Genomic DNA, 16,346 nt, shown 5'->3' with positions numbered 1-16,346 from the left:
ACAGTATTAAAGAAAACTTAAGGACCTAAGAAAGAAATTACAGGAATTTGCCGATGGATGGATAACACAGTGAGAGAGAAAGATTGGCGAATGAAACCATTGCATGCACTCTAGAATCGTTGTGAGACTTTCAACCTTATATCACTGAAATCCTTTCAAAGCTGTTGAACGACAACTTACCACCCCCAAATCTTCAATCTAACCTCTAAAATATTTATAACCATAACTTTAATCATCGATATTAATGCCAATCAAAGCCTTAACCAACTCTAATATCGACAGCTGAAGAGAGCATAGCTTGATTGGCAATCAAGTGTATTATCAATCACTAGATTTGTGATTTAACTTCTCATACCCTTAATTATACTAAAAGACTCTAATATCGGTTCGAGGTCAAAATTTCGATTCGTACTCTCCCATATAAATTTTAAGATAATAATAATAATAATTATTATTATTATGTAAATTAGAGTTTTTCGTGTGGATGATCCATTAAATATCCACCACTCACAAATGTGTAGAATAGAACTTTCTGTTGTACTCAGAGTACACTATGTCGTTCGACCATTTAGACTACAGTAAACATGGTCATTGTTAACGTAATATATGTATAAGGTTGTTAGAGTCAGCATGCAATTAGTGGAAGCAAGCATAATTATTAAGCACTCTAATTCAATCAGTTTTAGCAACTAAGCAAGTATGTTCCTAAACTAAAATAGGGCTTTGAAGATATACCTTTGAAGAATTTCTTTAATCAAATCCAGCTCGAATCTTCACTCCAAATGCTTGTAGATCACTCAATTTTCCCTACTATTCTTTAAAATCTTAAAGAATGCCCATCCCCCTCAGATGTCCCCACATGAATGATCAGGATCAGATCATTTGTTAACAACTAAAAAGTAAGCCGTACTCGTAGTTGACCAGGATAAAGTACCTAGCCTTATTCATCTACTACAGACTATTTAGGTTATTACTTAAACATGATCCACAACCATATACATGTTTTAAGTTTCATAAAATAACCTTGGATCTTAGTTTATTGGATTGAATTAATGTAGTCTAAATGTTAATAAAATACCTCTTATTCTATATAATTTTTTTTTACAAACTACAAAATATATGAGATTTAGGACACTAAATCCAACACTTACATCTTTACATTTAATTTTTATGCTCTGTTGCGTCAAATTCATCGCGTCATAGATTCATTGGTCTGCCGTGTGTCTCAAATGAGTTAACAAGTTGCATCTTGATTGGACATGTCACTACCCATGTGTTTGTCGTTCTCTCTTCTTCATGTTTCCTTCTGATGCATGGTTCTTCTTTGCATACAAGATTAGGTTGATCTGATCCTCTTGTGCGTCCAACAGCTACAAAATTAGTATTCTTTATCAATTTCTGCTTCTTTTTGCATCTTTGCATTTAAAGATGTTAGACTTGTAATGTTTCAGGATTAATAAGTTTCAAAAATATTGAACACGATACTTATCTTTTCATGTGAATTTCTTCGTAAGTTAATGCACTTTCTAATGAATTTCCTTGATTATTCTAAATAAAAAGCTATTATAACTTGTATTTCTACATGTTATCCGCTAGCGATAGAGATATAAGTTTAGCTACTTAAACTTATAAAGGAATTTGATACAGGATCAAATAGGAGAATCTTTCTATCCATGTCATGTCCTTGTCGACGTGATGCGACCACATAACTCAAGGCATAAAGCCTTTTGGTTGAAACTTTACTTGAATTCCTTACTGTTTATTATTGTTTATCTTTATTATTTGTAAACAACCCCAAAATCACCTATTTATCGGTTAACCCTTGGTTTGCATAAAAAAAAAAATTCTTAGAAAAATTGTAATGCATAATTAGTCTTTTGGGATAATGGTACTTGGAATACTCCCAAGTTTATTACTTATTGACTATATACTTGTATTAGACCATTCTTATCTATATTTTTTATCACACACACTTGATCAATCCATTTACATAAGTAATTAGTAAATGGTTGAAGTTCCCATATATTTAGCAACAACAATTTTGATGGTTGAATTTTCTACATGCAGCAGCAATGATTTTGGATTACAACTTTTTCCTTCTCAATCATTGCTATTGAATCTTCTCTTGCGGTTTGTATATCTGCAGCGTCTTGAAAACATGTGTAATTCATTATGTTTAGTTGAATCATGTACTGAATATTCTCTCAAACTCTTTAGGTAATATACTAGTGGTAGGTTAAATATCATATGTTCAACATGTCATTTGATTTTCTTTTAACATAAAAACTTTAATTCGGACATATTTGAATTGGAATTTTTCCTGAAAAAAATACCTTTTCGATTCCTAAGTTTTGAAGGATAGGTACGTTTAGTCTCTCATATTTTAAATTGGTCAATTTAGTCATTGAATTTTTCTTTCCATGTCTATTTTATGCGAATGGAAGAACCCAAAAACAAAACAAAAGAAGAAAGATACAAAACGAAGATTGTGAAGTACGGGGATTGAGGACGTGTTGGGGGAAAATATGGGCGGAGATGGGATGGGCCAAAACCAATAGGGAGAGTGAAATTAGGAGGCCTACGGATGTCATCTTCTTGTTGATGGATTTGAGGAAGAATGGAGACTGGAGGGAGGATATTCTCTGTCACGAGAAAGATTTTTAATAGTTTTTTTTTTTTTTTTTTTTTTTTTTTTTTTTTTTTTTTGTGGAAGTTAGCCAAGAAGAGAATGAAAGATTTTTTTTAAAAAAATTTTCCTTATGTTTTCTCAAAATTTAGCAATGGAGAGGGAAAAGAGAGGCTAAGCGAGAAGAGATTGGAAAGAGAGAAAGAGGGAGGACGAAGAAGGAGGAGAAAAATATTGAAAATTAGTTTTTGCCAACTCATCTCGTCACTTCAATATTTAGTCAATATTTTATTCAAATGTAATGATTTTTTTTTTTAATGGAGGGACCTTTTAAATCCATTCTTGAAATCTCCAGGATTAAATTAGCAAATTTAAAACTTGAAGAACTAAATGCACCTATTCCTTAAAGATACTTGCTAATTAGTTGTTGGAGATTGATTGATGTAGTTGGTCACCAAAGATGGTTGCAGAAGGTGATTGTCAAAGTTGATCGTCGGAAGTAGTCGTGGAACTCGTCATCGGAGGGGTAGTCGCCACAAGTGGCCGTTGAAGGTGTCGTAGTTGATCGTCGAAGATGGTCTTTGTTGGAGTTGGCGGTCAGAGTGATCGCCAAAAGTGGTTGTAGTTGATCACCAGGGTTGGTCGCCAAAGCATGTCATCAATGATGATTACTATCGGAGTGAGGCAACGATGGTTGTTGTTGGAGTTGGTCAGCAGTGAGTGAAGTCGTTCAAAACATTTGAGGGAGGGACAGTTGATTACTTTAACCAATTTAACCTAACTCAAGTTGCTGAGTCAAACAAACAAACCTAACCTAATTCAATTTGGTTGGCTAAACAACTCCTTAGTTTTCTTATGATAATTGAACAAGAATTACTCACAAATGATTATTTTGAAAAAAAAAATGTTGTAAAATGAGGTCATAAAAGAAAAAGAAAATACAAAGTGAACACTTATGGGTTGGGTTGTTTAGGAAGCACAGTTGGCTATAGGGTAATTGCAATAGGTAGCACCTTTAGAGCTAATAAATAAGTATATAACAACATTTTTAAAGAATTGAAAATATAGAAAAATCTATCAGTGACTCTATCGCTGATAGACTTCTACTTGTGATAGACTCTATCACCAATAAACTCCTATTAGCGATATAATTTATCACTAAGGGAGTGTTTGGCTCACTAACATGAGTTGAGTTGAGTTGGTATAATATATCAACTCAATGTTTGGCTCACCAACTTTAAATGTTGGTGGAATTGAGTTGGTATATTTTACCAACTTACTCCAACTCTCATTTCTTCCAATGTTTTCAATGGCTTCACCCATCGGTCACTGCCGGTGATGATCGTTGTCACACTCTAGGAACCAACTTAGGCCTTTGACGAGCACCTCCAATGATAACTCCGACGACCAACTCTAAGCTTTGACAATCACCTTTGATGACAACTTCAACGATCAAATCCGATGACCAGCTTCACACGACCAACTCCGACGACCAATTTCAAGCTCCGACAACCATCTCCGTTGACAACTCTGGTAATCCAACTCTGATGACTACCTTCACACAATCAACTCCAAACAACCACCTTCGATTACCAACTATGACGACCAACTTTGACGACCACTTTCATAGACTCTGGCAACCGCCTCTGACTACAAACTCCAACAAAAATCACCTTCGATGATCACTTTCGAGGGAGCAACTCCAACGATCAACTCCAAGCTTCGACAATCATCTTTGATGGCAAATTCCGGTAATCAATTCCAATACCACCTTCATGCGACCAACTTCAAGCTCCGATAATGACCTCCGATTATAAACTCCAATGAAAATCATCTTTTATAATCAACTTCGATAACCACTTCCGACTATTATAAAACTGATGATTGTTAAAGTATATTATAAGGATGATTATATAAATAATAGTATTTTGTTTACATTAAGTGCAATATTTATACGTAGAAATTTGTAAAATATATTTTTATTTGATTGAATTCACATATCAAATGAATGTTAAGAATATTTTGAAAAATATGTATGTAGTTGAAAAGTATGTAACATATAACAAAAAAAACCCATAAAATGAAGATTTTTTCCTGGAACATTTTCTAGCAAGAATTAGTGAAAATGGAGATTTGTTCTTTGATGATCCTTCAAATTTGGAGGAAAGTGAAATTGTTGAAGAAATATGGTGGCATTCCATCGGCTACTAAGATGATGGAGGAGATTCAATTAAAAAAAAAAAGTATGACAGAATAAAAATACAAAGCAACAACAGAAAGAAGAAGAAAAAGAAGAAGACGATGATGAAATTCATAGAGAAAAATTAGGATCAAAAGTTTTTATTTCTCTTTGGTTTCTCATTTTATTTGACTATATTTCTGCAAGAAAATGTAGTGGATTAATTATTGTTTATTACCAAAGAAAAAAAATGAAAGAAATAAAGAAAAGCTTTAAGAATTAAAAGAAAAAAAAATTGCAATCCATATTTTATTTAAACAAAGATGAGTATAATTATTAAATAAAAAGGTTTCACAAAAATAATAATAACAAAAGCAGACTATTTAGAGTTCATAAAACTACACTAGATACCTCGGACATATGAACTCAACTCTGCACCACAAACATATGAACGCAATAACTCAACACCCCAAACACAAACATATAAACTCCACAGATATATGAACTTCATAGACATATGAACTCTAAATATCATATCTCAACTCAGTGCCTCAAACAATCCCTAATAAACTCTAGAGCTGGATCTAAATTTTGCTATATCTACAAATTCTTTTGCATTATGTTATATCTGCTAATACTTTAAGTCTAATTGCTATAGTTGCAACTACCCCTTGATTATATTAATTTGTGATTATTAAAGTTTACGAGGTTATAATAGTATGTGTTTGAGGTTTAGAGTATTTTAGTTTGAGTTTAGGAAGTATTTGTTTGAGATGTTGATTATTTTAGTATGGGTTCAGGAAGTCTACGTGTTGGGAGTGTTGATTTATTTAACATGAAGTTCTGAAGTATAGATTTAACTTGAATATTATTTCTATTATTAGTTTTTGTATTATACAAGTAGTGATATGTTATTATCATATTTGGCGAATATAAATAAAAAGACTCGTTTTGAAGGAACCGATGAAGGTCCTTGAGTGGAAGCGAAAATTGAACCCAAATCTCAATTTTTACAAAATAAGAATTTACGGAAAAGTATAGAAGAATGGTGCATTTAATTTAAATTTTACAACGTGCTAAATATGAAATCGAGAAGGACATAGAAAACTAACTCGTGAAGATCTAATCTTCTTCCTGTGAATTCTTTTCTCCAAAAAGTCACGAACTGTAATGTACTTGAAACCCTCATTGACCAACATCAATCAAAACCTCCTGTATTCTCTATTGGAATGAGAATCACGGGAGTTTGTGGGCTCTGTGATTTGGAGAGGGATAGAGATTAAGAGGAAAAGAGATAGGGTAGGTCTAATCTTATATGAAGATTTCTTGCAAAGAGACCGTTCTATAATTTTTCTTGTCATTCAATTTTTTGTGAAAAAGACACACATCCCATAACCACTTCCCTCACACGTAGTGAGTTGAGATAAATTAGATGATGGAAGTTATTCCCTCCCACTAATTCAAAAACTAAAATAAAAATAAAAATTAATTTAATTTAAATTTAAATAAAACTAACTACCTTATTATATATATATAACTATAGGTTACATGAAATAAAATATAAAACCTATGATTTAATATTGTATCATATACAATATAACCTATAGTTTTACTTCTCTCATCAATGATATTTAATATAAATTCCATTTATATTAAATTTAATTAAATGAATCAAATTTATATACTTAATATTCGAATCATATTCAAATATTTATTTCCTCTCAAATAAACTTTATATTATAATGTATCATATATATTATAATAATTATATCACATATAATTAATTCCCTAAATTAATTTGAAAAATTCAAATTAATCCAAATTTTGATTCTCATTTAATCCCTGTTGAGTTACAGAGGGGATCTCATGAACCTGTAGCTTGAAGCTCTAATGGTACTTGAATAATTAATTGAACTTCTTTAATTAAATTATTCAACACTCATTAACTGTCGGACACTCCATTAAAGATCGATAGCTTCACTTTTCGCACTATAGATATATTTCTGTGTCCATTGGATATAACCAGTCATTAGTGCGATGACCCTTCACAAATAGCTCGTAAGTACAACTTGTCCAAAATTATTGTTTTGCCCCTATAATTATATCTAACTCCTTATGTACCACTGATCCCTCTAATGGACAATAAGTCATAGTTCAACTACGACCAAACCCCTCTCGAGCCAGGAGAGAAAGTGTGGCGCCACATTGTTCAAGCTCCATAATCAACCCTTAAGGGAGCCATTTATCTACTTTCTTTGACATTGGTGAATGAGTGAATTCCGTCTTGTGTAGCTGTGTTCCCAACTACCCAATCAGACGAATACTCAAAATGGTTGGCTTGTTGAGTCGGCGATCTGGCCACTCTCACTCATACAAATAAAAGGATCGTCTTCATAGGTAGAAGTTCACAACTCACTTAGGATTCAGGTCATGTCACCTATGGTTATCTTGATGAAATATAAGTCTCTATTATGAATGGTGTTATATAATGAGACTAGTCATTTCGTGGTTCGATCTTATACAACTCCTTTATATAGAATACTCCTGCTCACATATCTCCACATGAATGATCAAGTTCATATCATTTGTAGCACTTTATAACAATTGTATGTCTCTACATATATGTTTAAGCTACAAAAGATAACATTGGATGTTAGTTTATTGGTTTATGGGTTTAATGCTACTAAATGTCAAATAAAACATCTCATATTTTATTAAATAAATAGCATGCTTGTACAATATAATTACAAACTACAGGACCTTACGAGATTTAGGGCATCAACCCTAACAGTCTCCCATTTATCCTAAACTAGTAGGGTGTACAATGTATAAGTCATACTAATATACAAGTACACAAATCAATAAACTAGGGCATATAATGCACGTGCCCAATACAAACTCTCCCAATTGCCCTAGACTATATGTGGCATGTCCCGTAGACCCATATTCTACAGGTAACTTTCAAACACCTTAGCCGTGAGGACCTTTGTAAATGGATCATCAACTTTGTGCTCCAAAGCTATTTGCGTGACAATCGAATCTCCAATATGCACAATCTCTCAAATGAGATGATACTTTCGCTCTATATACTTCCCACGTTTGTGAATCCGAGGCTCTCGGGAGTTAGCCATAGCACCACTATTATCAAATAAAGGGTGATGGGCTTTGACATGTCTGGAACCACTTCCAGATCAGTAAAAAAAATTTCTAAGTCACACAGCTTCCTTAGCAGCTTCACAAGCCACTACGTACTTAGCCTCCACGGTGGAGTCAGCAATGCACCCTTACTTGGTGCTCCTCCAGACTACTGCTCCTTCGTTGAGAATGAACACTGATCCTTATATGGGTTTCCTAGAATTCTTATTAGTTTGGAAATTAGAGTCCATGTATCCTATAAGGATCAAATCCTTAGAACCATACATGAGCATGTAGTCCCTCGTTCTCCGTAGATATTTGAGGATGTTCTTAACGGTGGTCCAGTGATCAAATCCTAAATTAGACTGATATCTATTGACTATCCCCACTACATAGTAGATGTCAGGTCTAGTACATGACATCGCATACACCAGGCTGCCAACAGCCGATGCATAGAGGATCTGTCTCATTTTCTCAACCTCTTGAGGTGTCTTAGGACACTGTTCCTTAGACAATATAACTCCATGCCTAAAAGGGAGTAAGCCTCTCTGGAAGTTCTGCATCGAAAATTTGACAAACATTTTGTCAATAATATGATGCCTGAGATAGAGCTAACGTTTTGTTCTTTTGATCTCTAAAGATCTAAATGCCTAGAACAAACTGTGTCTCTCCCAAAGCTTTCATTTGGAATTGGCTTACTAGCCAATTCTTAGTTTCAGTCAGTAGACCTACATCATTCCCAATGAGTAGGATATCTTCTACATATAGCACTAGAAAAGATACTGTACTGTTGACTATTCTCTTGTAAACACAAGGTTCATCAACATTTTGATCAAAGCCATAAGATTTGATTGCAGTATCAAATCTTATATTCCAAGATCGAGAAGCTTTCTTCAATCCATAAATGGATCGATTAAGCTTGCAAACATTTTGCTCTTGACCTTGGGTTATGAATCCTTCAGACTGCTCCATATAAATGGTCTCCTTAAGATTGCCATTCAAAAAGGCAGTCTTGACGTTTATTTACCAGATCTCATAGTCATAATATGAGGCAATGGATAGAAGGATCGAAATATACTTCAACATGGCAACGGGTGATGTCTCCTCATAGTTGACTCCCTCAACTTAGGTATAACCTTTTGCCACAAGTCTAGCCTTGAAGGTTTGCATCTTCCCGTTAGCACCTCGTTTTCTCTTGTAGATCCATTTGCAACCTATAGGTTTTATCCCATTGGGTTAATCTACAAGATTTCAAATAGAATTGAAGTACATAGACCCCATTTTGAGATTCATAACTTTGATCCATTCATCTTTATCAACATCCTCCATTTCCTTTTTGTAAGATAATGGATCCTCAATATCTCCATCAGCTACCATAGCTAGGATTTTTGTTAAATCCATGTAACGGATAGGCAGTTTCGTAACCCTCCCACTGTAAACCCCGAACCCTATTTTTTCTACTTAAGTAAGTTAATTACCATGTTAATCAAGATTAAGAATAAGTTATTAATATTCTTGTAGGGAAAAACTTGAAAAAGGAAAGAAGGAAAATGTTTTAAATGTTAAACAAAGTGGCTCTCGGGTAGCAAGACAATTGAGGCTTTTGTAAGGAAATTTTTGGCTAAGTGTAGAAGTCTAAAGTAGCCATGCATTGAAGGTTGTTGAAGTATGCAGCAACCATGCTCCTAAGAGGTAAGTTGAGCACTTGATGGGTATGTTGCATGGAGAAAAAGATGATTTGTAGGCCGCTTGAGGTGCCTTGTATTGAGCAAGCATTGGTTAAAAAAAAAACCCATGAGAGGTTATATGGGCAAGGATGTGTGCACAGGAGCTTAAAGGCCTTAGGCATAGAGGGCTGCGCGCGTGTGTTGATGAGCGTGGGTGTAGGATGCACTAAGTAAAGCACTGCCAAGTTGAGTTTACGCTGAGGAAGAGGATGTGTGTGTTGGCCTAATGCGTGGCATGGGCAAGTGAGCCTATGCGATGGCACTTAGACTATGAGATGGCGATGGTTGTTGAGCTATGTGATGAAGTTTGAACCATGCGTTGGTGAGTAATGCCTTGTTCAAGTAAAGACCACGACAAAAGAGAGCAGACATTTGTTGGATCGATATGGCAACCCTATGGGGGGAGGTGGTGAATAGGGTTTAATTAAACTTTTTTTTTTCTAAATTAACCCAATTAAACTAATTAATACACTTTTTATAAATAATAAGAAAAATTCAATTTATGCAACAAATAAGATGACAAAAAGGTGATAATTTAATTCTATCAAATTTTAGCAAATAAATAAGAACAAACTAAAACATACAATAAATTGCTAAATTAATTGCAAAAAATAAAAAAGAAAGAGTTAGAGAAGAAAACAACCGTAATTTTTATAGTGGTTCGGCAAACTCGACCTACTCCACTCTCCAAGCGCCTCTTGGGAATTGAATAAAATCTTTCCGACCTCTTTCTACGGATTAGAGCCCAACCGTTACACCACCGCTCCTTTACTGGTTCAAGACAAACCCGACCTTTCCACGGTTTAGGATCAAAACCGTTACAAATGTTGGAATTTTTAAGAACACAATACAACTCTTACTAGAATGGATTTATAAGTTTAAGCACTCAACAAATTTATCCTCACAATATAAAACATCTCTTAAGAATAAGATGAAAAAAAAATTGGGAACTTAGAGAGAGCAACAATGGAACTTTTGAGTTTTGGAGGATTATGAAATGTAAAAATTTGTTGGTTTAAAATTTAGAAGGAAGATAGTTTTATATAGAGATGGAAAAATTTTAGAAACCCCAATTAATTTGGACCATTGGATTTTGAAAAAAAAAAAATCAATGGCGGATATTTCAAACTAAACTAGTCGTTAGATACAAACAAAAATATAATATAAATTCCTTTTCTTTTGAAATTCATTTCTTTTTAAGATTAATCCAAAAATAAAAAAACATACCATGTGTCAAAAACTAGCCATTAACACAAACATAAAATAATATAAATTCATTTTCCTTTTAATTCATTTCTTTTAAATTCATTACTTTAAAGTCAATCCAAAAATAAAAACATATCATGTGTAAAAAAACTAGCCGTTAGACACAAATATAAAATAATATTAAATTTATTTTCCTTTTAAATTCTTTTAAATTTCAATTTTTTTTATTTAAAATCAATCCAAAAATCAATGGTCTGGTTATGCCACGTCATCCACCATGGTATTTTCTCTATAGACTTTTTCGGTCATATCGTCTTCGTTTAAGCTCCGATTTGAGTGATTCAAGATGTTTGGAATCGTTGTTCCGACTCTACGCTATGGACATATTAAAACACTAAAATTTCAGTAATTAAAAAATTGAGTTTGTTATCATCAAAATATTGATGAATGAATTAATTAAAATTAATTAATTTGAGATTAAGGGCTAAAAAGCCAACAATCTCCCACTTTTTTTAGATGACAAATCATTCAAGAAAAAATAGCTTGAAATACATGTAAACCATATGTAGCACATAATAAAATTAAACATATCACCATAAAGATCATTCTTGAAATCACTCAAAATAAATTCTCCCCCTAATTAATACAATCAAAATCATAACAAATTTATACATATTTTTCTTAAACTTCTCCCCTTTGGAATCATAAAAAAGAAAAATTAAGAAAAATTTAGAACTACATAAATGTTTCCCTTAAAAACATGAACATAAATTTAGCACAACCCCCCCTAAGAATATTAACACATGCTTTCCATATCTCCCTCTATCAAAACGCATTCTAAAAGATTTTAACAAGTAAAATTATAAAATCAAGAGGCATCACAACGAATAATACAAAGCTCAAGCCTGTTTTTCAAAAATTTTCTTCATTCAAAGGCTTGGTAAATTATCCGCTAATTGATTATTAGAGCTTACAAATTCAAGAGTAATATTATCATTTTGCAACATGTTCTCTAATAAAATGATGCCTAAATATCAATATGCTTAGTCCTAGAATGATGTAATAGGATTTTTAGTCAAATAATAGCACTAGTATTATCACAATATAGTCACATTATCAAACTTTAATCCAAAATCCAAAGAGTTTGTTTCATCAAAGAATTTGAAGCATAACAACTAGCAACTGCAATATATTCTGCTTCGGTATATAAGGCAACCGAATTTTTGATTTTTACTGAACCAAGAAATTAAGTATAAGACAACCGAGTTTTTATATCCACACACTTACCTTTTCATCCTTGTCAAGCTTAGTGGATGTGCTCTAGGAGTTTTTGCAATTTTACCTTCATTGAATTTGAACCTTTTGAGCAAATCCCTTGTGTACTTTTCTTGACTTATGAAAATTCCATTCTTGAGTTGTTGGATTTGGAGTCTAAGGAAGAAGTTAAGTTTCCCATCATACTCATCTCAATTCATTGTGCATATACTTAGAAAATTCTTCACACAAGATGGATTAGTAGAAACAAAAAATAATATCATCCACAATAATTTTGTACTAAAACATAATCATTTTCTTTAGTCTTAATAAAAAGAGTAGTATTAATTTCACCTATTTTAAATCCATTCTCAAGCAAGAAATTTACTAAGTCTATCATACAAGCTCTTTGGAGCTTGTTTTAAGCCATGAAGACCTTTTTCAACTTATAGACATGATTAGGAAAATCAAAACTTTCAAACCTCAGAGGTTGTTCTACATAAACTTCTCCATGAAATAACCATTTTAAAAAATGCACTTTTCACATCCATTTGATACAAAATGAAATTCTTATAAGAAGTAAAAGCAAGCAACATTCTAATAGCTTCTAATCTAGCAGGGGTCAAAAGTTTCTTCATAATCTATTCCTTCCTCTTCAGAAATAACCTTGAGCTACAAGTGTAGCTTTATTTCTAATGATATTTCCATTTTCATTCATTTATTTCTAAGACCCATTTAGTTCAATTATAGAAGCATGAGAGGCCTAGGGATAATTCCCCAAACTTATTTCTTTCAAATTGATTAATTCTTCTGCATAGTTAAAATCCCAAAATTCATCATTCGACATCGTTTAAAACTTTTTTGTTCAATTTGAGAAACAAAAGCCAAGATTATTAACAATGATGAGAAGGAACAGTTTCACACCTGTCGGGATCACCAAGAATTAATCTTGGGATGGAAGAGCATACCTCCACTCTTTAAGGCAATGAATGAAGAACCAATTCGTCTTTTAGATTAAAGCTCGCCTCTTGCTTACTTGAAAACAATTCCTTGTCGTCACTAACAAGTAAATCTCCAAAATTTCCTTCTAAACATCACTATAAATAACATTGCAAGATTCATCAAAACTACATGCATAGATTCCTCAATTACTAAAGTCTTTTATTTGAAACTCTATAAGCTACTAGTAGAGGAATAAACCAAGGAAAATACCAACATCTGTCTTAAAATCAAATTTTCAAGTTTTCTTTGTATATTATAAAATAGCAACAAAAAATTTGAAATATCCAATATTTGGAATTTGTTTATGCAAAGTTCATAAATAGTTTTATCCAAAAGAAAGTCTAATTAAACCTCTATTTAAAAACAATAACAAGCATGTTAACGGTTCGCGCCAAAAAGTATGTAGGTAAACACATACTCATGCAACATTGATCTAGCAAATTCTTGCAAAGTACAATTTTTCCTTTCAATTACAGCCGTTTTGTTGAAGGAGTTTCTTGAGCGGAGAGAAATTATGAGAAAAACCATTTTCTTCACAAAAAGTTTCAAAAGCATTACTTCAATATTCTCCTCCATAGATCACTCCTAATTTTAGAAATCAAAAAATATTTCTTCATTTTGAACTCTTTTTGCAAAACTAGAAAAGCTTTTCAAAGCATCACCTTATGTTTTAGCATCAAAAACCCAAGTAAATCTTGAAAAATCATTCAACTATCACAAAGGTATAAATATGTTCCCTCCAAAACTAGAATTCTAGAAGGGCCAAATAAGTCCATGTATAATAGTTTGAAGGGTCTAGTTGTAGAGATTACATTTTTTATTTTGAAAAAGGACTTAGTTTGCTTACCCAATTTGATAAGCATCAACAAACTTTGTATTTTTTTAAATTTAAATTTGGAGAACCTCTAACCAATAAATTTTCTTGAAAATATTTGAAATTAAAGTGCAATGCTACCATGTCCTAGTCTTCTATGCATATACCAAAGAATCATTATGCAAAGCTGATAAAACATTTATCATTTAATAGGGCAATCATTCAATCAAAAATAGTTAATAAACATTTTCATCTCTATTCCAAACAAATATAACTTTTCTATCACTACATTTTCAAAGATGCAATTCTTTTTTATCAACACAACTCTAAGTTTTATCACAAATGACTAATACTAAGTAAATCATGCTTCAACCCATCAAAACCAAAAGTACATTTCAATTAAAATAAGAAGATTCATTACCTATACTACCTTTACCAATTATTTTACCTTCTCTTGTTGTCACCCAAAGGTTACAAGAACTCCAACCTTTTTGGAGAGAGAGAACAAACTGGATGGTCTCCCCCGTCATGTGCCTCGAGCAACACTATCCAAGTAATACTTGTTTTTCTTAAGGCTTTCAAACAAACCTACAAACACAAATTTCAAGTTTGAATTCTTTGTACCCACACTTGTTTGGGTCCTAGATGGTTAGTATGACAAACTTGGGAATTACCATTTCATTTTTACATAGACATTTTAGGCATTGGATTTAGACAAGTAACAAGAATAATTGTATAGTCCAAACTTACCACATAAGAACAAAACATATGCAAAGATTTATCTCTTACAACAAATTTGCACTCTACTTTTTGAGAAAATTATTCCTTCGAGCATTGTGAAACTTTGCCCTTTGAGAAAAATTTCTTCTTGGAGAAGTAGTAATGAGCAATTTCAATTTAAAACACTTAGGTCTAAATGGCCTTCAACACCACAATAATGACATATAGGCACAAAGTTAGATTTAACATGCTTAGACACAACCATAGGCATTTTAAGCTTTAGACATATTATGAGATGCTTTAACAAAGATAGTTTTAGAACTTGAAAGAGTAGAACATTCATCAATATAGCCTAAACCTCTTTTATCACCAAAAGGCTTGCCTACATCAATTATCTTGTCTAATCTTTGAGCACCTATTGTCAACTTTTAATAAGATTTTTTAGCCTTATCAAGTTCTTGCAAAGCACTAATTCCTTTTCTTTGAGTAATTTAATCAAATTATCTTTTTCACAACTATCATGCTCAAGAAATTTAACTTTGTCAAGCAAGACATTTTCTCATTCACAATCAAAAGCATGCTTGTCACAAGAGATATTCATTTCATCAATATGCATAGCATCATGCTCATTCTCTTTTAAGCAAACAATTTCTTCAAGTAAAGACTTATTTTTACTAGATAAAATATTATATTTCTTTTAAGCACACATACTTAGAATTAAGTTTTTCTAAATCATTTGTGCATATTTTCAAAAAGCTTCGAACAATTCATTATAAGAAAGAAGTTCCAGAGTTACCTCATCATTTTTGTTCATCCTCTTTGTCACTATGAGCCATGAAGCAAAAATTGGCCATTTCTTCATTATCACTCCCCACTTTCGCTTTCATCGCTATCATCCCAAGTAGTTTTCATTGCTTTCTTCTTGATTTCTTTGGATGATTTGAAAAAAAGACAATAGGTTCTAATATGACCTGGCTTCTTACATTCATAGCATATTACCTCATCCTTTTTGCTCTTTTCACCTTTTGACTCTTTTTGATTGGAGAGATGCTTCTTGAATTGCTTCTTTCTCTTGATGAAGTTCTTATACTTACGTGAAAGATAGGCAACATCATCTTCATCAAGGTCATCTTCATCTTGGAGTCAACTTCTAAAGAGATGGTCTTTAAAGCTATACTCTTTTCTTTCTTTTTTCTTCTCATCCTCCATGTTTTTCTTGATCTTTATCTCATGCGTCAACAACAAGCCCATGAGTTCAAAATGGAGAGCGATTTGAGATCCTTTGCCTCTTGAATGGTGGTGACTTTAGGCTCCCATTGTTTAGGCAAAGACCACAATAGCTTCTTTATTTTCAAGATGAGTACTTTTTCCCAAGTCCTTCTAAAGCATTGACAATGTTAGTAAGTCTAATAAACATATCGAAAATGCTTCATTTTCATCAATTTTAAACATTTCATATTGATGAACTAACATGTCAATCTTTGTTTTTTTACTTGACTAGTTCCTTCATGAGTAATTTTCTAATTTATCCCATATCTCTTTAGCGGTTTTGCAAATAGACACTCTATTATACTCAACTTCATTCAAAGCACAAAATAAGCAATTAATGCTTTGGCATTTAAAGAGCATGCTTTCTCTTTATTTATTGACCATTCTTCCTTAGGTTTTATAATGCTAACACCA

This window comes from Benincasa hispida, chromosome 6 (genome assembly GCF_009727055.1).
Source record: "Benincasa hispida cultivar B227 chromosome 6, ASM972705v1, whole genome shotgun sequence".
NCBI lineage: Eukaryota > Viridiplantae > Streptophyta > Magnoliopsida > Cucurbitales > Cucurbitaceae > Benincasa > Benincasa hispida.
This window is presented reverse-complemented; position numbering follows the sequence as displayed.